Here is a 25,519-nt window from a genome sequence, read left to right as displayed (position 1 = left end):
TTATTGTCATTTTATTTACTGTAATTTACTTTATCGCAATTTAAATTCTGTCATTTATATTATCGTCATTTATCTTTACGCTTTATTTAAAATCTACAAACCGGTCATTAAACGGTAAAAACCCCCTTTTATAATAATATTACTATATATAATTATATATATTTTATATAAATATAGTTGTTAAAAATATAGCGTTAAACTCAGCTAGCTTCCTGTGGAACGAACCGGACTTACTAAAAACTACACTACTCTACGATTAGGTACACTGCCTATAAGTGTTGTAGCAAGGTTTAGGTATATCCCATCCGTAAATTAATAAAACCTGTGTAGTATTTCGTAGTATTTCGTAACAAAATATAACTATTTCGTATACACCTCTGCGCACATCAGCAGAGCATAAATCTAGCAAGTGCATTGAAGCTTATATTAACTAAATACATAGTATATGACATATGTTAAGCATTTCTTTCCAATTTATACTTGTACTACATGAAGATAGGTTATAGCTTCATGACTTTATGCATCGTGCGCATAATCATAAATATTCGTGTTGCCATGGTCATATGCTCATGACTTAAGGAATATTGCGTCGTGCTCATACACAAATAATAGCGTTGCCGTGGCCATATGCTCATGGACTTAAGTAATGTGCCTTTAGCACGAATAAATGTCCTCTAGGCAAGACTCGAAACAACCGTATGCAATTCAAAAGCTTGCACAGAGTATTGCTTGAAATTCAACTATGCAACGCAAAGCTTGCATAAAGGCTTGATTGTACAGCGCTTAGCATACAGCGCTTAGCATGCACAAATTATTGATCGTGTAGCGCTTAGCATCACATGTAGTTATTAAAGAAATAAATTACTCCTTAAATAACTAACGTTAGATTTAGGACTAGTGATGTGCAAATTAACATACTTAGAGACTTCCGCTATAATTTTAGACAGAAAAGAACTTCCGGTATAAGAATTTCTTCTAGAGACCATTGTTCAGTTCCATGAACTACATTTTTAAGTCGTGCCTTTAAAAGATCTTATTAACTACGAAGCACAGTTATTAACTATTAATTATTAATTCAAAGAAAAAGGTTAAGAAGAAGGTTGTGTTGGGTGGTTTGTTTAGTTTACAGGTTAGAAGCGACGATGATGAAGAGGGGGATGAGATCCAAAATTCGTTTAAAGATGCTCAAGTGGACGGGTCTTGCAAGTGATCTTACGTGAGCTCGGGTTCAGGACTTTCTTTAGGAAAAGGGGTTTATTCCAGGAGTTTAAAAAGCGCGGTTTTAGTACTCCTCCATCGGGTACTAACATAATTAAAGAGACCGAAACCGGTAAGACTTTTTTACTTAAGGCTAGTGTGGGCAATAGTGTTGACATCAACTTTACCGGAGATGAGGTCATCGGTTAGTGGGTTTTCAATTTGCTTGTTAGTTAATAGTTTGTCTTCGATGTTAGTTTGTTTTCTATATTCATGTTTTTTATTTGATGTAGTTAGTTTGTTGTGTTGTTTGTTGGCTCTCGGCGGTGCTTAGGTTTAATTAGCTTTAGCTTGATTGGTTTAATGTCTTTGAGCTTTGTCCGCATTCGTTTCTTGTATCTTGTCTCTCGTTTTCTCTTTCCAGAAATTTTTTTTTATAAAGTTTTCGTTTTTCGCAAAAAATTAATAAAAGAAAAATGTAATTCAACCATACGAACTCGCAATTTACACAAGCAACAGTTTTTTTTTTTTTTTTTTTTTTTTTTTTTTTCAAAAGCCAATTTATAGACTAGGTATGTTAATTGCAAAACTAACGCAACAAATTAGCCACGAAATTGATAGAATTCCCAACCATCGTATGTACACTATCATCGTCTTCCATACGAAGTATTATTTTCATTATTTATTAATTTTATTTATGTATTTACTTACTTACTTACTTATTTATTATTTTTTATAATGACGCATCCTTGATTTTAAATTTCAAATAGATAGACCCTAAAACACGTACACTTCAAATTCCTAAGTCGGCCACCACTGAAACATAGGTAAGTACGTGTGATCAAGTGAACAACACATGACGGAACATCCATATACGATTTTCATTTTTCAAGCATTCAAGATAAACATTACCATATTTAAACCAAGTAATAAATGTATCATGATATTTAGTTGTGTTTTAAGGGTTAATATAATTAAATACTGAATCGTAAAAATTAAAAGAAAAGTTTATTTAAATAGGGAGTAGTTTAGAATGCATTGATGATTAATTTATACGAGTACTTAATATATTGAATCGTATGTAACAACTTCAACCGTTCCTACCAAACGTAATAATCGATCTTTCAATATTTGTTACAGCAGTAACAAATCTTGAAGTGTGATTTTGAGGGACGAAATAGATAATATGAGTTACCACTGTAATTTTTGAGGGTGAGTAATATACAAAATTTTTAACCTTATATAGTTACATATCATAATTAAAACATTATTAACACACAATTTTAAAGGTCGCAAGCCCCTTTATCTCGATAGGTACCGCCTTGATTGTTAGTGTAATGCATAAGACATAATTATTACTACATTGATATCATGTGTTTTCACGATAATGTATTTAGCTTTCTCATGTCAACATAATGTATTTATATATATCTTTAATGTTTACATTTTTGTTTCTTTTCCCAAATTCCGTGTTTAATTTGTAATTTAAGTTATTAACCAACTAATTGATCGAGGCTTTAATAATGATACTGACTGTTATGACAACTTGTCTAGCGAACCCACACTAACGGAAGCTTGAATATAATTTGTTTGAGACAAACTTGCGAGAAATAATGAAGAACAAGTAAAATAATCAATAACACGACGATTTAACATGGTTGACAAACCCTGCCTACGTCCACCCCAAGAGTCTCCTTTATTCTTATAATATAAAAGAACCCGATACAAAAAAAGTATACACTATGAGTTAAACACAAACCCAAACCCCTTAGATTTTAGTATAAAATCTAAGTTTCTCGTACACTCTTTTACACTTCTTACAAGAATAAAACTCTCGACCTCAAAAGAAACACACTCCATTGATATTATCGATCAACTATGTTTACAACTTTTGTGATGCTTTCCACTGCTAGATATCCATGTATTTATATAGTTTCTTGCACATGTGAAAGCTCTATGTGAAAACATAAATACAAATGAAACAACCCAACCCATATTCCATGCAATAATTTTTTTTTTTAAAATGATACACGTTTACGCGCCAATTAAACGATGTAACCCATTCCCCAAGTTCCATTTAAAACATACAACAATCTAAATGTTTACAAAAGGCACGAAGACCATTAATTAAGTTTAACACAAGTTCGACCCATTAAAATGATAGTTTTAATCCAAACAACACTTCGAGCATGGTTTGGGGCTAAACTACCCAAAACGCTAGGCCAACTTCAAAAGCTTCAACAAGCAACATCAAGGGACATCTAGTGCCCAACAACCCCTTTGCCCTTATTCGCACCTGCATCTAAAAAGATAAACAACGAGAGGGGTAAGCTAACGCTTAGTGAATGCAATAATTATACATGTTCATATATAACCTACTTACTTGCAATCACTTACAAAATACCACATACGAGCTAGCAATTCGACAAACATACAAACATCATGCATAAACTACTATCCACAATTCACAAGAAGCTAGCAACCAAGAATAGCATATAGTTCATAATTTAATATGCTAAATACACATTCACACATCCATGGTTAACCGATCATACACGGGAACGGTACTTGAAAGACCGCCGGAGTTCATAACATCCATTAGTGTTACTTAAACACCGCGACTAATTCACCCTCATGACAACGTGGCGTCTTAAACACCGCGACGAATCCACACGTCAATCAAAACAATGAGTGGTGTCTTGAACACCGCGACAATTCCACTCCCATGACAATGTGGCGTCTTAAACACCGCGACAATACCACATGTCAATCAACCATGAGTAGTGTCTTAAATACCGCGACCATACTACTCGTTACTTAGAATGTGGTGTCTTAAACACCGCGACAATGCCACATTCATACTACGCAAATAAATACATTATATACGTACACACATAATTATTCCACTCACCTTAACACCTCGGTGGCGATTTAATGCTTCCGAATGCTTCAAAGTAAGTACCTATTACATAAGTGCACATTCAATTACACAACTAGTGGAATTAACCACATTACACATACTTGAGCATTTAATGACCCAATTTGCATTAAATAACTCAACTACATCAAAACCGCCCTTAATTGGCCAAAACACATGTTAAATCACTAAAGGTAGTGATTTAAAGTCTACTAACTTAAACCAACACAAACTTAGGGTAATTCATACCCATTTCACCCAAACTAGGTCAACTTTACTCTTTTGACCCATTTCAACACTTAAACTTACAAACTTGGTCAAACTTAACCCATTTACAATTCTTTCAACATTTAGCAAGTGTTTTAATGCTTAACAACACAATTAACACTTACAAATCTCATTTCATTGGACCAAAACCCTAGATTGTAGCTATTAGGGTTTCATTACAACAACATAACCCAAATTCATCCATTTTACCCTCAAATGGATCATACAAGTCTCTAGTAACCAAAACCCTAGCCATTAACCAATTAAGACTCAAAACATAGAGTTAGAACTTACCGAGACTATCAAAGTGTAGCTAAAGACGCAAGGAACAACTTTAAAACTCGGACTTGGACAAGATTTGGCCTTCTTCCCTTCCAAAATGAGCTCTCTCACTCTAAAACTCAATCTCTCTCTCTAGATTTGATTTTAATTAAATGAAAATGTGAAGAATGAGTTTTGGATAAGCTTGAACCAGCTTTTGACTCCCAAAACCGGCCACCAAGTGAAAAGACTAACATACCCTTCTTTTAAATTACAAAATAAAAAGGTATGCTGATTCAGGGGTGTGCGCGCCGCGCACACTATATACGCGCCCCGCGCACCAAGTGTAATTTGTGTGAGCCGCGCACCTATAATGCCGCGCACCAAGTGTAAATTCTGTGAGCCGCGCACATGAAAGTGCGCCCCGCGCACCTAGTGTAATTTTTGACTGGTCACTTTTTCTTCATACGTGCGCGCCTCACACCCTAACAAGCGCGCCTCACACATTCTAGACTTCGATTTTTGGACATTTTCTTGCACTTTTAACAAATCGAACTTATACTCACAAAATTTATAATCCGCGATAACATAAGAGCTTCAAAATATAGGAAAACAACACAACTTTCGCGATAAACACTTTAAACTATACATAATTGATCACGATTAATATTAAACGTTTACAAGGTAAAAATACGCACCTTAAGTCATCCAATCACATAAACAACGGAATATAAACGTACTATCGATCAAATATGTACCTTAATTTGATGCATGCGAAAATGGGATGTTACAACAAACATAGCCATACTATTATTTCATTGACTTGTAAGCATGCAGAGCCATATTCAACAATAAGTCAACAACAACTGTTTACAAATAGCACCTCACATGTATTTCATGTAAATACCATGCTCAAGTAAATGATTGTCAACAATTTGGACAATCGATCAACAATCTCCACCTTGACGAACATTTAACTTCTTCGTCACCGAAAATACTAACGCCAAGTATTTTAACCATTGACATCCTTTCTCACCACCGGACACACCTTAAATCACCTCGGTCTCGAACCTTGATTCAAATAAAACGGTCAATAACCATTTTTAGCTGACCCTGTCAACTTACCTAGTTGACACCGGAGAGGAGTCTCGAATCACATCTCCCTCAACAGGATTTTCATTTTCACCATCGTCTAACATAATCAAACAAGTCGTCACATGTTCCCGATCAATTTCCCGGGTGCACACTTTCAAAACCTTCGAGACACGAGTACATTTTGTACTCGCCACCAGACCTCATACTTCTCTCTCTTCATCAAGACCTTCACGCCACGTGTGATTTTCATAATTCCACCTACGGCCGAATAGTCGTATCCTTGAGAATCTAACTGGCTTAAGGAAATTAGATTCTTGCATATCATTGGTACGTACTGAAAGGACCCGTTCATATACATTATAAACGATTCACAATAGTTGATTACATTGCGAGATATTTGACCTCTATATGATACATTTTACAAACATTGCATTCGTTTTTAAAAGACAAACTTTCTTTACATCAAAAATTGACAGACATGCATACCATTTCATAATATCCACTATCCAACTATAAATTGATTTAATAATAATCTTTGATGAACTCAATGACTCGAATGCAACGTTCTTCGAAATATGCTATGAAAGACTCCAAGTAATATCTTTAAAATGAGCAAATGCACAGCGGAAGATTTCTTTAACACCTGAGAATAAACATGCTTTAAAGTGTCAACCAAAAGGTTGGTGAGTTCATTAGTTTATCATAATCATTTATTTCCATCATTTTAATAGACCACAAGAATTTCATTTCCAGTTCTCATAAATATACGTCTCATGCATAGAGACAAAAATAATCATTCATATGGTGAACACCTGGTAACCGACATTAACTAGATACATATAAGAATATCCCCTATCATTCCGGGATCCTCCTTCGGACATGATATAAATTTCGAAGTACTAAAGCATCCGGTACTTTGGATGGGGTTTGTTAGGCCCAATAGATCTATCTTTAGGATTCGCGTCAATTAGGGTGTCTGTTCCCTAATTCTTAGATTGACAGACTTTAATAAAAAGGAGCATATTCGATTTCGATAATTCAACCATAGAATGTAGTTTCAATTACTTTGTCTATTTTGTCAAACATTTATAAAAGCGCAAGTATTCTCAGTCCCAAAAATATAAAGGGTAAAAAGGCAAATGAAACTCACCATACTGTATTTCGTAGTAAAAATACATATAACATCATTGAACAAGTGCAAGGTTGGCCTCGGATTCACGAACCTAAATTAATTATATATATTTATGTGTTGGTCAATATTTGTCTAACAAATTAGGTCAAGTCATAGTGTACCACAATCCTAATGCTCGAGACTAATATGCAAAACTCAACAAAAGTAAATTTGACTCAAAATAATTTCCAAAAATCTATACATGATTAATATATAGTTTAAATATCGCCGTTTTATATTTTTAAATATTTTTAAAAGATTTATTAGAGTAAATAATATAATTTATTTATTAATAAATAAAATGTTATATTAAATTTATATAATAAAATATACTTTTATATATATTAGGTAATAAAATTTATAGGTTTCATTTAATATCATAAAGATAATATGATAGGTATTATTAAATTAAGTTATTACACGTAGTAAAATATGTTTGTATCACATATTTATTTGATAAAATAATATCTATAATGATAGTAAGTAAAAGTTGTATTATTTTGTACTAATAATTATTATTATAAAAATATCAATATTTATAATTACTAAGATGACATTATGATAAAACGATAATTCTAATTATGATAAATTTAATATTTACGATAATTTTTAATATTATCTTTAAAATAATAATTCTATTTAAAATAATAATAATAATGATATTTTATAGTAACAATGACATTTCTATTAAAATGATAATTTTTGTTAAAATGATAGTTTTAATACTAACGATACTTTTAATAATAATAGTAATGATAAAAATAATAAGAACGATAATTTTATCTAAATCAATATCTTATAATATTTTAATTTCATCATGATACTCTTACTCATTATTTCCTAATCGTTTCGTTTAATAGCTTTTAATCGTCTTTTATATCGTGTTCATAATAATGATAATAATAGTAATCAAAATAATTAGGTGTTACAAATATTTATTTTAATTACACTAATATTAATAATGATAGTTACTATAACATTATTAACGATAATACTAATAATTATCTTAATGATAATATAGTAATAGTAATAATAATAATAACAATAACAATAACCATTTTTAAATGATGATATACATATTAATAATGATAATAATAATAATAATACTAATAATAATAATAATAATAATAATAATAATAATAATAATAATAATAATAATAATAATAATAATAATAATAATAATAATAATAATAATAATAATTGGATAATAATAATAATACTAATTATAACTTTAACGAGAATAACGATAGTAATAATAAAAAAATAACAATTTTTAATGATAAATCCCTTTTATTGATAAAGATAATAATAATGATAATAATAAGATAAAACTAGAACGACGATAAAAACGACGATAATAATAATCATTTTTAATAAAAATATCGAAAATTCAATCGATTATAACTTCTAATCCGTTCATCGAAACCATTCGATATCTAAAGGAAAAGTTCTTAATTTTTCGCTAGCTTTCCAAGGACATGCATATCTTATACCTTATCTCAACCGTAAGTGTAACTAATTCAAGATTCAACCGAACATGTCTAAGGGCAATATCAAAAGTACAAGCATGCATAATCCTAAATACTCGAGCACTAGTCAGGGATACACTATTAGTATGTAAAAGTTAAATTATGAGTACTCACGTATCAATATTGAGATTCAATATTGCAGGAAAGGTACGTAGACGTAACGGAAATGATAAACACTATATTGACCTCACGAGCATACCCATGAACCATACTCAATCACCTCCATAGCTATAACCCATAATTTCCTTAATCCTATCCTACTCGAAAAACAATTTTGAAATCACTCGGACAGCACTCCGTCGTAATATTTTATGTATACTAATAATATCTTGAAATAATACGGAGTAAATATATATATGTAAATCGATTGAGAGAGTTTAGAGAAAAATATTTTCAAGTTTCTATAAAATAATGAAACCTATTGAATTCTATTTATAATAGATTTTTGAATTATTAAAGTAAATTATTAAAGTATGAATTATTAAAGTGAATTATTAAGGTATGAATTATTAAAGTGAATTATTAAAGTATGAATTATTAAAGTGAATTATTAAAGTATGAATTATTAAAGTGAAATATTAAAGTATGAATTATTAAAGTGAATTATTAAAGTTAAAGTAAAGTAAAAATAAAGTAAAGGTAAAGTTTAAGTATAGTAAAAGTATAAAACTATGTACGTATAATACGCGTATAAATATATATAATATTAATTTAAATCGTTATATATATTTAATAAAATAAAATATAAATATCGTTATCTTTATCATACTAGTTAAGTAATGAGTTGTCAAAAGTGGTTCTAGATATTTATAAAAGTTATATACGTTTTAATAATAAAGTTCTTTTTAAACTGAAAACGTTTTTGTACGTTTGAAACTAAATAGATCAATCGAGTCTTTATGAGATTCAATCTTCCACTATCCTTTGTCTAGTTCTCAATGATTGACAATTTGTTCTTATTTATAAATCACTTTACCATTTTCCTAATATTGTTAAAATGGAAAGATTTCTCAAATCAACGTGGGCCTTTCAACAGAGACTTGTAATCATAATTCAATATATCTGATAATTCAATCATTTGATCTTATCTTCTAATTCCATTGATAAACATTTTGAAACAGATACAATCATATAAAGTATTTAATCTAATATTTTGTTTACGTTTCAAGTTATAATGTATATACACATATACATATATAATCATATTCGTTTAATGGTTCGTGAATCGTTGGAACTTGGTCGAGGTTGAATGAATGTATGAACATAGTTTAAAATTCTTGAAATTTAACTTAAAAAATATTGCTTATCGTGTCGGAAACATATAAAGATTAAAGTTTAAATTTGGTTGGAAATTTCCGGGTTGTCACAGTACCTACCCGTTAAAGAAATTTCGTCCCAAAATTTGAGTGGAAAGGTCGTGAATGATAATAAGTATGTTTTCATGATGCATACGGGCTGAAAATTAGAGTTTTATCATCAGCGAATAATTTGAATAAACAATCCATTTATATGAAGAGTACGAATGAAGCTAACATAGAAGAGTGAAATGAGTAAGTGTAGATTCATCTTATCATTTGACGTAGATATGATTGATTCCCAGATTTCAAGGGATTTGAAGAAAATCTTCTTAATAAGATTTGACTCTCCGGTAATCAAGGGAATTAGGATCCGCTTTAAATGCGATCGTTCATTTTAATTGTTCTGTCGGAGATTTTCTTATAAATTCACCTCCTTCGTTTCCTTACAACTCACACCTTCTGTTGATGCATTTTATGCAAGTCCCTAGACATCTACCTACGTCCATTGTAGGTACAACAGTTTACAGGCCACCATGATTGCTCGTTATTATCCTATCCGTGTTTGTATGTGGTTACAGGAACTGCAGGAATGAGATTTAGATGTTTGACTATGTTAGATTTAGTCAGACGTATGAGTGAAGCCTCACTAGTACGGCTGACAGGCTCATACGCACGGTTGATGCTGAGCTAAGTCACAATTACAACCTAAATGAGAATACACGAGTGAGTGATCACCCGTACGGCTGATGAAGCCAACTCATACGTGTGATGAATGAATCGTATGGGTGAGTCAACAGCAGGGGTATATAAAGTCTTATGTTCTTCATTTTAGGTTAAGCCTCTCATTTGTTACACACACTCAGATCTAGTAAGCTCCTCCGATTCTCTCTCAGTCCAAATCACCCAGGTGGTGAATAATAGCTCTAGGTGTTGATCTAATCACACTTGATTTAGTTGTGGTTTGACTAAATTAATCAAAAAAAAACTTAACTTATTCACTAGAGGGTTTGATTCAAATATTCCGCCATTGTGTGAGTTAAATCTATTGATTTCTAAGTTCCTAGTCATGTTTCATCACCTTCTATTCTTTCCCCCTCAACTCATATTTTAAAGTATTCATCAATATGCTCCATTCAGTTCTGATTCTCGATATACTTCTAACTTTCATATCGGTCATTCTTCTTTTTCATCTACCGCCGGAAGAATCTATTTACTTCTACTATACTCTTTGGTTTATAGTGTTTCTAGTTCTCCCGTGTCTTTATATTGGTATATGCATCGATATATATGGTTTATAATTTCTGGTTTGTCGTTGGGCTTTATATGTTCCCTTATATTTAAAGTCTCTGCTTCTGTCTTCTATAATCATTATCATTCACAGTTAATGCTCTCTTTTATTTGCTGCAATTTATACCCCAATTTCTATTTCGGAGTTTTGTCCTTTCGTTTCTTCTTCCTACGATTAAGCATCACTTGTAATGGTCCATAATTCACAGATATGAATTTCGGAATGAACATTGTTAATGTTCTAGGAAGGAAATTGTGATGGCACGATCTTGACTTGTCAAATTACTAGAATACCTTGGAAAAGGCCGAATCATCAAGAAATATTTTCTTGATATTTTAGAGGTTAAATAGAATACAAGAGTCGTATAACATGGTACATGATGATGTTATGATCTGTGAATCATCACGTTCCATTTAGAAACTCAGCATGACTTACTGTAATATAATCACATTGATCAAGTGTCATTATATTATACTAATTCATGCTTCAGTTCCCAACACTACTTCAAAATATTCCTATTTTAAACTTGAATGTTTCAGAATTTAGAAACTAAAATAGTTTTTTTGTGATGTAATACAGATAGCGCGAAGAGGTAAATGATTTCAAATAAGAAAAATTAAGAAAATATCTTCAGAAATATGGAGGATATTTATAATGAAAGATATGATGATATTTTAGAATTTCTAATATCAGAGGATGATGAAGAATATTGTCCGCAGGGGTTTAGATTCAGGAGCAAGGTATTCGTTAATGACTTCAGCAGGCACTGAATCAATTGGATCCTTTGAAGTCAGGTTCAGTCTTTGTAATTTGTCCACAGCCTCCTTCCTACTTTGCTCAATCCGTTTTCCAGTTCCAAAACTTCTCTTTTTCTGCGCTTTGCCAGCACACTTCATCATTATCATCCAGCTTTTACCGTTTAAAGTCATTTATAGTTTTTGTTGCTTCATCAGCATTTTTCCCATTTTCGGAGAACCAATTCGTAGTTCGGAGTGTTTTTCAGAAACTTCACATTCAAATTAAGTCCAGAAGATAGACGTTATATATACACATATAACTGCTGGCGTAGACATGCTGCGAGATTTCAAAATACTGATTGCTAATTCCCAATGATTCGTATGGCAATTCTCATTACAAGATGCGAATGAGTAAATGATGGGGTTTCAATGAATAATTATAATGACTTTTTGGAGAGGCTAAAGTCAAAGGGTAATGAAGTTGTTGGTACATATGCTAATAATGTGGTAGAATGTAAAAGGTTCACTGGTAACGATGGTGTATATCTCAAGGTTATAATAAGGTTAGTCTGACTGAAAAGTCGAAGTTGACTTGCTGGAGCTGTGACAAAACTGGCTACTTTGAATAGGAGTCACAAAGTTATTTTTGCTAATAAATGCCAAAGAATCTGACGCGGATACGTTGTTTAAACTTTTACTTTGGTTTCAAGAGTTTTTCGGGTACATAACTGTGGGTAACATGTGGTTGGATCATCATCTCGATTGCTCATCATTCGAAGTGTCTTCAGAAATTTTCGAAGGGTTTGAACACAGATTGTAATCGTTAACATACATTTGATATTCTAACACAGTTTTGAAGTCAAAATATAGCTTGTGAAAGATGTAAGGATCTAAGAGTGATGATTTTGGTCATATCTCAAGTTGAATTTTGAGATTTCAAAATCAGAATATGTAATTAAATTTTGAATGAGTATGGTTGTTTTGATTTCTATAAAAGAATGTATATTGTTGTGAAAGTAGGGAGTATAATGGATGATTTGCTAAATCAGATTCGAAGAATGTAACATATTAATTGTGAATTTATATATCTCTCGGGTATTACCTACCCGTTAAAAAAAAATTTCACAATTAATATTTTGTACAAAAGAATTTTATTACAGTCTTTATGAAAATATATATATGTATATTTTCTTCAGATGTAACATAGATTTAATGAGTTAATGTTAAATTAAACTCATTTGATTTACGGTTGAAACTAGAATTGAATATTCCCTAAAGGCTTTAAAAAGTACATAACTTTTACGCAGTATTTCTTTAATGACATTGAAATTATGAATCAATACTTCGTTATTTGTTGATGTATGATGTTCGGTTCGTGGAATTCTTGTGAATTTCGCAAAGTACGAATGATGTTATCTGAAAAGTTTCGGGTACATCGATGATGAAAGTGTAAAATCAAATATATACTTGATTTATTATGAATTGGAATTTGTTGAATTACGACAGAGATTATAGTTAACGCTGGTTAAGTTGTGGCCGAAGGACGTACATTATTGCATATTTGTAATATGAATTAACCGAGTAGTTAAGATTCACACACAATAGCTTAGCACGGAAAGATTTATTTCAAAATATATATATATATATATATATATATATATATATATATATATATATATATACATATAATTTCTTCAGAGGGAATGAGTTAATTCTTCATAACTCGTTGATACAATATACACGTTATTGATTCGTAATGATGTCCACAGTGATTCTTGAACTGACGGAGTTTGTGATGTTATCGGTGTTGTTGATTCAGATGTTGACTGTACTGACGATGCTGGTAACGCTGACGGTACTGTTGATGCTGTTGGTAAAGCAAGTTTAGCTTGTTAATCACACACCATTTTTGTCAGGGTTTCTACTCTTCCTTCTATCATTTTGGTCCGTTTAACTGATTTATGGTTAGGGCTAGATTAGATAATCTCTAAGACTTTAGAGATTACATAATCGCCGCGGAATGTTTTTCCAATGAAGTTATGAATTAATACTTCGTCAGTTATTGTTGTTGGTACTCCTTGGTATCTATGGTGCATATGACGTTGATGCTCGTGGGACAGATTGTGAAGTTGAGGTTTACGATGCTGTTGTGGTTGGAGGTGGTAATGGTACTATTGGCGTTGATGATGGTGGTATTGGTTATGCTGCTGATGCTACTGTTGGTGTTTGTAATCTCTGCACCATATTCTCCAAAGCCACTACCCGAGCGCGAAGCTCGTTGACTTCTTCTATTACACCGGGGTGATTGTCGGTTCGGACGAGCGGATAAATAAAATCTAAAATTTGATGTAATATATAATCGTGACGAGATACTCTGGAAATGAGCGAGAAAATGGTGTTTCGGACAGGTTCGCCGGTAAGTGCTTCAGGTTCTTCATCAAGAGGGTAATGTGGTGGATGGAAGGGATCACCTTCTTCTTGTCTCCAATGATTGAGGAGGCTACGAACCCATCCCCAATTCATTCAGAATAGGTGATGACTGATTGGTTGATCTATTCCGGTCACACTGCTTTCGGAGCTTGAATGAGATTCCATTTCAGAATCTGAGTGACTTGAACTGATGACGAATTCCATTTCGTACGATTGGATAAAGGATTTTTTTTTTTGATACGAAATGATTTTGGCTAACGGATGGTATTCTAATTACATAGAATATATATATATATATATATATATATATATATATATATATATATATATATATATATATATATAGATCAAAAGATTTCGTAGATTACGGAGGACTTTGCGGGATATGTGAGGCAAAGTTTAAAGTAACAGATACGATAAGATATGATTTAGCAGATATGCTAAGATATGAATTTTTCTCTATACACTATTCATGCAATCAATGCAGCAAGACGTGTCTTAGACTAAAAATGATAAGCAGGTAATTTCCTGAGGATGATAAGTAGTTAATTTTCGACACAAAATGATAAGCAAAACTTTTGACATGCAGACACGATCGAAGTCCAGACTCACTAATGCATCCTACCGACTTATCAGTTAGACACACTAATGCAGACCTGGTTCGCTAAGACCACCGCTCTGATATCAACTAAAAGGACCCGTTCATATACATTATAAACGATTCACAATAGTTGATTACATTGCGAGGTATTTGACCTCTATATGATACATTTTACAAACATTGCATTCGTTTTTAAAAGACAAACTTTCTTTACATCAAAAATTGACAGGCATGCATACCATTTCATAATATCCACTATCCAACTATAAATTGATTTAATAATAATCTTTGATGAACTCAATGACTCGAATGCAACGTTCTTCGAAATATGGTATGAAAGACTCCAAGTAATATCTTTAAAATGAGCAAATGCATAGCGGAAGATTTCTTTAACACCTGAGAATAAACATGCTTTAAAGTGTCAACCAAAAGGTTGGTGAGTTCATTAGTTTATCATAATCATTTATTTCCATCATTTTAATAGACCACAAGAATTTCATTTACAGTTCTCATAAATATACGTCCCATGGATAGAGACAAAAATAATCATTCATATGGTGAACACCTGGTAACCGACATTAACTAGATACATATAAGAATATCCCCAATCATTCCGGGATCCTCCTTCGAACATGATATAAATTTAGAATTACTAAAGCATCCGGTACTTTGGATGGGGTTTGTTAGGCCCAATAGATCTATCTTTAGGATTCGCGTCAATTAGGGTGTCTGTTCCCTAATTCTTAGATTACCAGACTTTAATAAAAAGGGGCATATTCGATTTCGATAATTCAACCATAGAATGTAGTTTCAATTACTTGTGTCTATTTCGTCAAACATTTATAAAAGCGCATGTATTCTCAGTCCCAAAAATATAAAGGGTAAAAAGGCAAATGAAACTCACCATACTGTATTTCGTAGGAAAAATACATATAACATCATTGAACAAGTGCAAGGTTGGCCTCGGATTCACGAACCTAAATTAATTATATATATTTATGTGTTGGTCAATATTTGTTTAACAAATTAGGTCAAGTCATAGTGTACCACAATCCTAATGCTCGAGACTAATATGCAAAACTCAACAAAAGTAAATTTGACTCAAAATAATTTCCAAAAATCTATACATGATTAATATATAGTTTAAATATCGTCGTTTTATATTTTTAAATATTTTTAAAAGATTTATTAGAGTAAATAATATAATTTATTTATTAATAAATAAAATGTTATATTAAATTTATATAATAAAATATACTTTTATATATATTAAGTAATAAAATTTATAGGGTTCATTTAATATCATAAAGATAATATGATAGGTATTATTAAAGTAAGTTATTACACGTAGTAAAATATGTTTGTATCACATATTTATTTGATAAAATAATATCTATAATGATAGTAAGTAAAAGTTGTATTATTTTGTAATAATAATTATTATTATAAAAATATCAATATTTATAATTACTAAGATGTCATTATGATAAAACGATAATTCTAATTATGATAACTTTAATATTTACGATAATTTTTAATATTATCTTTAAAATAATAATTCTATTTAAAATAATAATAATAATGATATTTTATAGTAACAATGACATTTCTATTAAAATGATAATTTTTGTTAAAATGATAGTTTTAATACTAACGATACTTTTAATAATAATAGTAATGATAAAAATAATAAGAACGATAATTTTATCTAAATCAATATCTTATAATATTTTAATTTCATCATGATACTCTTACTCATTATTTTCTAATCATTTCGTTTAATAGCTTTTAATCGTCTTTTATATCGTGTTCATAATAATGATAATAATAGTAATCAAAATAATTAGGTGTTACAAATATTTGTTTTAATTACACTAATATTAATAATGATAGTTACTATAACATTATTAACGATAATACTAATAATTATCTTAATGATAATATAGTAATAATAATAATAACAATAACAATAACCATTTTTAAATAATGATATACATATTAATAATGATAATAATAATAATAATACTAATAATAATAATAATAATAATAATTGGATAATAATAATAATACTAATTATAACTTTAACGATAATAACGATAGTAATAATAAAAAAATAATAATTTTTAATGATAAATCCCTTTTATTGATAAAGATAATAATAATGATAATAATAAGATAAAACTAGAACGACGATAAAAACGACGATAATAATAATCATTTTTAATAAAAATATCGAAAATTCAATTGATTATAACTTCTAATCCGTTCATCGAAACCATTCGATATCTAAAGGAAAAGTTCTTAATTTTTCGCTAGCTTTCCAAGGACATGCATATCTTATACCTTATCTCAACCGTAAGTGTAACTAATTCAAGATTCAACCTAACCTGTCTAAGGGCAATATCAAAAGTACAAGCATGCATAATACTAAATACTCGAGCACTAGTCAGGGATACACTATTAGTATGTAAAAGTTAAATTATGAGTACTCACGTATCAATATTGAGATTCAATATTGCAGGAAAGGTACGTAGACGCAACGGAAATGATAGACACTATATTGACCTCACGAGCATACCCATGAACCATACTCAATCACCTCCATAGCTATAACTCATAATTTCCTTAATCCTATCCTACTCGAAAAACAATTTCGAAATCACTCGGACAGCACTCCGTCGTAATATTTTATGTATACTAATAATATCTTGAAATAATACGGAGTAAATATATATATGTAAATCGATTGAGAGAGTTTAGAGAAAAATATTTTCAAGTTTCTGTAAAATAATGAAACCTATTGAATTCTATTTATAATAGATTTTTGAATTATTAAAGTGAATTATTAAAGTATGAATTATTAAAGTGAATTATTAAGGTATGAATTATTAAAGTGAATTATTAAAGTATGAATTATTAAAGTGAATTATTAAAGTATGAATTATTAAAGTGAAATATTAAAGTATGAATTATTAAAGTAAATTATTAAAGTTAAAGTAAAGTAAAAATAAAGTAAAGGTAAAGTTTAAGTATAGTAAAAGTATAAAACTATGTACGTATAATACGCGTATAAATATATATAATATTAATTTAAATCGTTATATATATTTAATAAAATAAAATATAAATATCGTTATCTTTATCATACTAGTTAAGTAATGAGTTGTCAAAAGTAGTTCTAGATATTTATAAAAGTTATATACGTTTTAATAATAAAGTTCTTTTTAAACTGAAAACGTTTTTGTACGTTTAAAACTAAATAGATCAATCGAGACTTTATGAGATTCAATCTTCCACTATTCTTTGTCTAGTTCTCAATGATTGACAATTTGTTCTTATTTATAAATCAGTTTACCATTTTCTGAATATTATTAAAATGGAAAGATTTCTCAAATCAACGTGGGCCTTTCAACAGAGACTTGTAATCATAATTCAATATATCTGATAATTCAATCATTTGATCTTATCTTCTAATTCCATTGATAAACATTTTGAAATAGATACAATCATATAAAGTATTTAATCTAATATTTTTTTTACGTTTCAAGTTATAATATATATACACATATACATATATAATCATATTCGTTTAATGGTTCGTGAATCGTTGGAACTTGGTCGAGGTTGAATGAATGTATGAACATAGTTTAAAATTCTTGAAATTTAACTTAACAAATATTGCTTATCGTGTCGAAAACATATAAAGATTAAAGTTTAAATTTGGTTGGAAATTTCCGGTGTTAGAAACATATAAAGATTAAAGTTTAAATTTGGTTGGAAATTTCCGGGTTGTCACACGTACGCCACGCCACCAAGAGTATAAGCAGCTCCGTGACACAAGTTTATTTTCACCATGCCAACCCCCTTAACACGACATGTTGAGCCATCACCTAAAGTTGGCACCTCCACTTTCTTTATCATTAGCTTATCAAAATAAGCTTTCTTAGAACATACATGCATTGTACAACAGAATCTAAAATTCATTCATCTTGAGCAAAAGTAGAACTTTCAGAGACTGTTAGAACATCTCCCAAATTAACCGATTCATTAACTACTTCTGCAGCCGATGAACTGCCGGATTTATCTTCACCATTATTCCAGAGTGGACAATCATTTTTGTAGTGATCCCACTCTTGACATTTGAAGCACTGGATACCCTTCATGACGTCTGATCTAGACCTACTATTATCACTAGATCTCTTCGCGGCAAACCTTCCCATTCCATGACCAACCATAGCAAACTCATACTCAAAACGGTCATCTAATCTTCGTCTCTTATCCTAAGATAAGCTGGTACTACCTCCGCCATCTTTACAGTATCGTTTCCGTAAAGAACAATAGTAACCAAAGTATCATATGAACTGGGAAGAGAGGTAAGAAGAATAAGGGCCTTATCTTCTTCCTCAATATTAACCTCAACTTTTGCAAGTTGATTCACCAGGCCATTAAACATGTTCATGTGTTGAATGATATTCCCGCCATCCTCTATCTTCAACCGCTAAAGATCACGCTTCAAGTTTAGCTTTGTGGTCATATTCTTCTTGTGATATAACTTCTCGAGGGCCACCCACAACCCTGTTGTTGTCTCGCCACTTGTAACGACCCAAAAATATCAAGAAAATGCACTAGGAGCGCCGCTTCTGGATGGGGAAAATATTGGGTCTTTTAATTAAATTGTAAAATATGAAGGGCACTTTGGTCTTTTAGCATATGGATGATTTAAAGCCACATGATCAGATCCAGATCTTATTTTCATCTCATCTTCACCTACACAAACACTCTCATCCACTTTTAGAGAGATCAACCCATTTGAGAGAGAGAAAGCTCAAATCAAAGAGGAAGAAGCTTGATTCGGGTCAAAGTGCGAGTGTTAAAGTTGTTTATCTTGTCACTAGTTACGTTTTGATTGTGGTGGTATGTTCTAAACTTGATTTTATTTACTTTGATTTGTTTGAGGGTTAGGGTTTGGGTCAATGGTGAACAAAAAACCCATTTGTTGGTAATTTGGGGTTTTTGGGTAAGATTAGGTCATAAGAACCCAAGAATGACTAACCTATGGTTTTAAAGTGATAATTTGTGTTTATGGGTCTTAAATGGTTAGTTAATCACTAGCACACTTTGTTGTTAAGTGAATGGGGGTTATTTGGGTTGTGGATGACCCAAATGGGTTTGTTGACCTTGGAATGGGTCAAATGAGTCTTGGGTGACCTAAGTTGTCTAATGAGTATGAAAATGCACTAGCCTTGTGTTAATAAGTGTATTAAGACCATAATCGATGGATGATAGTGATTTGGCGTAATCTCGACCTAGTGTTAGGGTTAATGGTGCAAATGGGTCACATTTGCACTATGAGTCAAGGTGACACTAGGATGGGGAATGAGTTGGTTGATGATGCGGTAGCGGAGTGGTATAAAATACTATTAAATTTTTGCAGGAAATACTATTAAATACGATACAATTTTACACAAGATATTTATTTATTTATAGAATGGATATACTTAAATCTTGCTACAACACTTATAGGCAGTGTACCTAATCGTACAGTAGTGTAGTTTTTAGTAAGTCCGGTTCGTTCCACAGGGAAAATCTTTAAACAAAGCTTAACGCTATATTAGTTTACTTTTATAAAAATACAAATATATATATATATATATATATAAGTAATATTATTATTATAAAGGGGGGTTTTTACCGTTTAATGACCGGTTTGTCGATTTTAAAACTTTAGTCGCAGTTAAAACCAAATGTAAAATATTAAAAATGAATACAAGACTTAAATTAAAGCATAAAGTAAATAACGATAATGAAATTGCGAATAATAAAAGTGCGATAAAATAAACTTGCGATAATTAAAAAGTACGATAATTAAAAGTGCAATTAAATACAATAATAATAAAAATGCGATATTTAGAAGTGCAATTAAATATAAAATAAAGGAAAGTAAATATGAAATAAAAGAATTATGCTTATTTAAACTTCCGTAATCATGATGTTTGACGTGTTGATTTTTGTTTTATGCCCATGGGTTAATTGTCCTTTGTCCTGGATTATTTAATATGTCCGTCTGGTTTTTGTCCATAACAGTCCATCAGTCATAAATATAAAATGCGAGTGTCCTCGTCAAATTATCCTTATACCCGAAGTTAAATATTCCAACTAATTGGGGACTTAAACTGTAACAAGATTTTAATACTTTGTTTAATAATTACACCAGGATGTCGACTGAGTGTAACCCAAGGTTTTAATATTTTGTTATCAATTATACCAAGTGTCCTTGTACATAATTTCACCCCTGTTTTAATTATTCTAGTGGCTATTAATCCATTCCCGTGTCCGGTTAAATGAACGATTATTCGTACATATAAATACCCCGCCCATCGTGTCCGATTGAGTGTATATGGTAATTTATAGGGACGCCCAATTGTAAATCTTTATATTAACATTAACAAACTATCATTTAGTTAAACAAATATAAAGCCCATTAATAGTTCATAGTCTAATTTCCACAAGTGTCGTTCTTTTGTCCAAACCCCAATTATGGTACAAAGCCCAATTACCCAATTTTAGTAATTAGCCCAACATCATGATTACTTCGTTTTAAATAAGCATAATAATAACTTAGCTACGAGACATTAATGTAAAAAGGTTGAACATAACTTACAATGATTAAAAATAGCGTAGCGTTACACGGACAGAATTTCGACTTACACCCTTACAACATTCGCTAACATATCCTTATTATTAGAATTATAATTAAAATTAAAATATAAATTATAAATATATATATATATATTTTACGTATGAGGAGAAAAAGAAAAAGATGATGATTTGCGATCAGAATTCGGTTGCTTTTATAGGAAAATTCGACTTTTGAGGCTCCGCGACTCGTGGTGAAATACTCTTCAAACTCCGCGAGTCGCGGAGAATGAAATTACAGCTCAGTCCCTTTGGAGTCTTTCTTGCCGACGGTTTTTATTATTTATTATAATATATAAATAATTATAAGAATTATTTAAATATTATATTATATTTATGTGCATAGTTGACTTGTAATTTTTACACCGTTGCGTCGAGCGTTGAGAGTTGACTCATGTCCCGGTTCCGGATTTTCGAACGTCCTTGCGTACAATTTAATATCTTGTACTTTGCGTTTTGAATCTTGTACTCTTGTAATTTCGAGACGTTTCTTATCAATAATTGGAACCTCTTTGATTGTCTTTTGTACTTTTGAGCTTTTTGCTCGTTTGCGTCTTCAATTCGTCGAATCTGTCTTTTGTCTTCACCTTTTATTATTTAAACGAATATCGCTTGTAATTTGAACAATTGCAACTAAAATCTTATCTTTCTTGGAGAGTAATGCTATAAAATATATGTTCGTTTTTAGCATTATCAAATATTCCCACACTTGAGCGTTGCTTGTCCTCAACCAATATCGTCTTGAAATACTAGAATTACTTCTTTATTCTTCACACTTTGTACATCAGTGATTTCTATACGGCGGTATAAACAATGGTAGTAACGATATGGTTTACAGTCCCACATGACTATAAAAATTTAGATCCATTAAGGAAATTGGATCTTTATGAAAACATTTGATCTTTTGAAAATTCAAGCTAGATTTTACCCTAGACAAGTTTTCTGATTTGATCCATCATCGATGTTGCAAAATATATTTGTGGATCAATATTTTGGCTAAAAACTTTTAGGTTCGTGTAATCCACTGCTATCCCGGTATCGGAAAGCACACATCCAGTTTACTTGTTCCGTATATTACCTTTCGGTAAACTACCGTCCGGTTGTAAAGGAAAGCGATGAACAAGAAACTGTTAAGGCAATGTCTAATGACATGCATTTGTTCATGGTCTAATTACGTGTCGGATGCTAGTACTATCCTTGGTAGGAGCAATAGTAAAGATCATCCTATGATTTTTCGGTCTGGCACAAAGTCCTGTCTTTTACCACTATGCAACCACCGTTCTTACGGTTGACACCCGATTTAGTTCAGGTGACCTAATGAATTCCAGGTGAATTCCTAGGATTTTACGTTCAATGGTAATGAACGTATTGAAAATAGGGTTTTCAGAAAACAAATTGGTTTGTAATTTTGATCAAAATATTTTCTCGTTCAAGCTCGAGTTTAGATATCATTGAATTCCATGAGTTTGAATTCTCAATCTTTAAGGTCAATCTCAAGGATTGAGTAATATCTGTCTTAAAAGCTGATTTTTAATCTTTAAGGAGATTATCCTTTCTGGGGATCTGATTCATTAGTCTTATCCAGCTAATTTGCATGGTGCCCCCCCATTGTACGAGATAAATCCTTCTCATGGTTAGGATAAATCTGACCACTTGGCGACCCTGTTTAATGCTGAGGTCCGTGGATTTCCTGCTGATTTTAGTGATGACTTTTCTAGATTTTTCGTCAACCTACAGCTGGTCTGGACGACAACTTCATGACCTAAATCAAGAAGCGCGTGTCTTTTTCGGAAGACTTTACTTCCTTTTAATGATGGAATTGATTCATCGTGTAGATCCATCTCTTCTTTTCTTTCATCAGTTAAAATAGTTAATTTAGTCCAAAACAAAAGTATTTTCAGTTATTTGTTACAGATATATGTGACATATGTTTAAGATAACTTGGTAAATTTTCCCACACTTGGCTTTTATTTTCCTTTTTATCGTCCTCTATTCCATTTTAAAGGAATTTTAACATTTTAGTTTGTTTCTCAATTTATGTCCTTTCCGAGGTAACAATAATTTCGGTGTTAAAACCTAGTTTTATCGTTCATAAATATGTATAAACATGATTTTGAGTTCATTTAATTGAAAATTTTGAAAAATTTTACTAGAATTGGGTAGTTAGTATATAAGACTAGGGCTGTTCTTTTTTTTATCAGAGAGCACTAGATTCTAATACAACTACTGCTTTACTAGTATTTTTAATGGTAACCAAGTGTATAAAGTAAAAAATTTTAAAATCCGAAAGAATTTAACCCCTTCCCACACTTAAGATCTTGCAATGCCCTCATTTGCAAGAAATCAGGAATAATTTAAATTATTGAGGGTGATTTGTATGAAAATGATTAAATTTTTACCAAAGTTTCCAAATATATTGGCGTTTGTTTGCTGAATGATAAATGGTGCACATCATTTGTTCATTCCGTCTTGTTGTTATTTCACATATATTTTGCATCTTGTCGTCAAAATTAGTTGCTTTTGCTGAACTTAATGCCAGTCTTTGAAAATGCGTTGTTTTACCCTGTTGTGTACATAAGATAAACTGCAACCATATATACATATTTTTGAAGTTTGGTATATTACCCCACATTCAAAAATTATTAAAATCTAAGAATAAAAGTTAGACAATTATAAAAACTATTACAATATTAATAAAAGTATTAAACGTATCAATCATTACAAATTACAAAAAAAAAAAAAATATACTAGGGATGATACTGGTACCAATAGGGGTTCCAGGCATAACCATAGGTGCTATAGAATGCTTCGGCAGGGTTATACGTAGGATATGGTGGCTGCATCTCTATAGACCAGGGAGGGAAGATGGGTTTCGGTGTAGGAATATAGTTTCTACCTATATGTTGGCAATGAGCTATGATTTGGTTCTGATGAACTTGCCAATCTTCAAATGCTCTCTGTCTAGCATTTTCGTATTCCTGAGAAGCTATAAACCTTTGCATTTCTTGCATCTCATTCCCCCCTCCTACATTACCTTGCTGTTGGTTTCTCTCCACCTGTGGATGTCTACCATGGTATCGTACTGCGGCGTTATTTCGCCTCTTCAAAACTTTCGCACCATGGTATACATTTAAACCTATAGTATCGCGGGGTTTGCAGCTTTGAAAAACCGCGACTCGCGGAGTTGCTCTGACACGCTGACAGAACCCTAATTTCACATTAATTACGGATTATATTATAATTATTAATATAAAACCCTAATTAGGTTTTAATTAATTATTAATTTTAGTTTTTATTATTATTTTGTTTAATTAGTTTAATTAAAATATTAAATTAATAGTTTTATTAAATAAATAATATAAAAATAATATTTTTATAAAAATTGTACTTTTTACAACTTTTGTATATTTTTATATTTTGTCCCTTTTTAATCGTTGTAGCATAATATTTGTATTTTTAGCTCATATTTAGTTTTAAACTTAGTTTTTGCTATAGTTATTTTTACTCCTAGATTTTTAGGCTTTGCCGTAAAATTCCTTAAGTGCTTTTTCTTTAGACTAAGATTTAGGTGCTTTAGAATTTTGCGACGCCTTTTTAAGTTTTAGTTTCTTTTTAAGTTATTTCCATTTGGGATTTAGTTTTTCTTGTAAGCTTTAATATTTTTAGACGACTTTTACCTATGTATCAATTATCATTCCAATTAGTAATTTCAATTTGCGATTATAATTTTAAGTTAGTTGTAGTAATAAGGTTAGGTTAGTCAAGTATTTTTAAGTTTTATAAGTTTCTTTTATTTTTTCGTCACCTTTTATTTTTCAACCATTTTTCTTTTTCGACCTTTTTCGACGAACTCTTTTTCTTTCTTATTTCTCGCTATTCTAGTTTTAGGACATAGATTTTTATTCTACTTCTTATCTAAATTTCTTAAAATTACGAAAATTTATTTTGAGTGGTTAAATTGATAGACATCAAAATTTTCTGGTTCGTAGTAATAGTTGGATTTGTACGTGGACCGGGTTATTGGAGCCAAAC

The sequence above is a fragment of the Rutidosis leptorrhynchoides genome, chromosome 2 (assembly GCF_046630445.1).
Source record: "Rutidosis leptorrhynchoides isolate AG116_Rl617_1_P2 chromosome 2, CSIRO_AGI_Rlap_v1, whole genome shotgun sequence".
Lineage (NCBI taxonomy): Eukaryota > Viridiplantae > Streptophyta > Magnoliopsida > Asterales > Asteraceae > Rutidosis > Rutidosis leptorrhynchoides.
The sequence above is the reverse complement of the archived record's forward strand: the minus strand, read 5'-3'. Positions refer to the sequence as shown.